This window comes from Bos javanicus, chromosome 20 (genome assembly GCF_032452875.1).
Source record: "Bos javanicus breed banteng chromosome 20, ARS-OSU_banteng_1.0, whole genome shotgun sequence".
Classification (NCBI taxonomy): Eukaryota; Metazoa; Chordata; class Mammalia; order Artiodactyla; family Bovidae; genus Bos; species Bos javanicus.
Genome location: NC_083887.1, coordinates 44,799,750 through 44,802,022, shown reverse-complemented (window position 1 = coordinate 44,802,022; position 2,273 = coordinate 44,799,750). Strand labels below are relative to the sequence as shown.

At 41.0% G+C, this 2,273-nt stretch overlaps 1 pseudogene; it reads left to right on the top strand.

The window, feature by feature from the left end:
• The first annotated feature begins 906 nt into the window (after positions 1-906).
• Positions 907-1,639, top strand: LOC133233382 (MAPK-interacting and spindle-stabilizing protein-like; annotated as a pseudogene).
• Positions 1,640-2,273: the final 634 nt, after the last annotated feature.

Below are 2,273 nucleotides of genomic sequence, written 5' to 3'. Positions count from 1 at the left end.
TACAATTTCAAAGTTTTATTTTTGTCTACAAGTTTTGTTTTTCTATTTGACAAGTATCATTCATATGTGAAAAAGCTAATATTTATCCACCAGAGCTAACTTTAGTGCATTGTTTAACTCTCTGTATCCTTCAGGTACAGTTATAGAGCTTGTTTATTAATTTCTAGAAAGTAAAGTAGGTGGCAATATGACAATTTTAAAACAATGTCTATAATTATGTTTCCCTGGGATTATAGAATTGTTTTCTGAAATGTAATCATTTCTCCATAAAATATGACTTTAAGAGTAATAAATCTCATTTTGCTCAGCCATGAAATTAAAATGTTTATACCAAACACCATTATGTTCTCTGAAACCTATAGACACTGCAGTTGATTTTTAAAAGTGTAACCTTGCTTTGACAATGACAATTCCAATATTAGCTATACAATAGTGTTTGAGATCAAGAAAATGTAGTAAACAGCAGTGACATAGTCTATAAGTGAGAAAAACTCACCAACATTGTCACATCAACATTAGCGGTTTTATTCATGCAAAACACCCGTGGCGGATTCATGATGATGTATGGCAAAACCAATACAATATTGTAAAGTAATTAGCCTCCAATTAAAATAAATAAATTTATATTAAAAAATAAATAAAGAGATCAACATCATTGCTATTCAAAAAAAAAAAAGTAGAATTCTTATAATAGGAATAAAATTAAGTCTATTCATTTACTTACACTTGTTTAAAGGAGAGCTGCCTGCCGCTGATGCTACTGGTGCTGTTACCTAACCGCCCCAGGAATCCCCCCAACCCCATCACCCCTCTACCAGAGGCACCTCTGCGACGGCTCTTCAGCACCCAGTTCCCTGGGAGCCGTTGCTTTTAGATCATGCTGCAGGTTCAGATCCTGCCGGGAAAATGTCTCATGAATTTTCCTTGGCAGATGCACTACCTGAACCTACCATGCCAAAGCCTCTGCTGTGAGTAATACCGAACCTGGCCAACCTCCTCAAGGCAGGCTGTGTTCAAACCCTTGGAATAACCCAAGTACTCCACTTTCTATGTGCCTGGACCCCACCAAGTGTAACACCCTCCACTCTGCATTTTGGACCCACACCAACAGAATGTCTTCCTCTGTGCCTCCCACGAGACCACCTCCTGGATCCATGGCACCCCTTCCTCCTTCTGGGCCATCACACCCCAACCTGGGGGTCCTTATCCAGCTCTAACTGTGCCAGGTCCTGGGTTAGCAGGGCCATAACCTACATGGACTTGCATCTTTTCAAGAACTGCCAACAACAATATGGTACACACACAGATCTAAATGTGGCTGGTCCTTTAGGTCCATGGGGAACCACGTATTCTGGACTGTGGGCACTGAGAACGGGAGGGCAGTATCCTACCCCTAATATGCCACATCCATCTCCAGGGCCATACTCTGATTCTACTCCTCCCAAGCACCAGAAGCAGCAACACCTATTCCAGGGGGCACTGTTCCACCAGGAGCCAGGGGACCACCAGTGCCATATCCTGCCCCTTCAGGATCATACCCCTCCTCAGGACTCTATTCCATCCTCTATAATCCTTTCCAAGTGACTTCAGGACTTCTGGTGCCACTCAGATGCCTGGCAGTGCCCATGCAAATGTTTAATTCATTTAACATGCATTAATATTCCCACAGGGCTTCCCTGGTGGCTCAGACAGTAAAGAAACCTGCAATATGGGAGACCTGGGTTTGATCCTTAGGTTGGGAAGATCCCCTGAAGAAGTGAACGGGCTACCCACTAGAGTATTCTGGCCTGGAGAATCCCCATGGACAGAGGAGCCTGGCAGGCTAGAGTCCATGGAGTCACAAAGAGTTGGCACAACTGAATGACTTGCACACACACACACACAATATTCCCACAAGCACAACTTAAATATTGTTTCCAGTTTGGGATGGAAGATCTAAACAACAAAAACCTTTAAAAAAAAAAAAAAAGATGTGTGTTTATAAAATAAAAGTAAATTGCAAGCTTCAGGCAAATTTAGGTAAAGCATTTAAAAGGATGAAAACAAAAGTATTCCTTGTATTAAACCAGAAAAATATCCCCAAAGATCCCCAAAGACTTTGTAATGTAGTAAGCAGTGTCCTCAACAACATCCTTGAGATAAACTCAGAGATGTGTTTCACTGGACTTTTTGTTTGTTTGTTTGTTTGTTTTAACATTTCTCAGTAATGTTTTACAGAACCACAACAAAGCACAAAGTTCAATAAAAGTAATTTCTGCCAGTCTGGTTACATA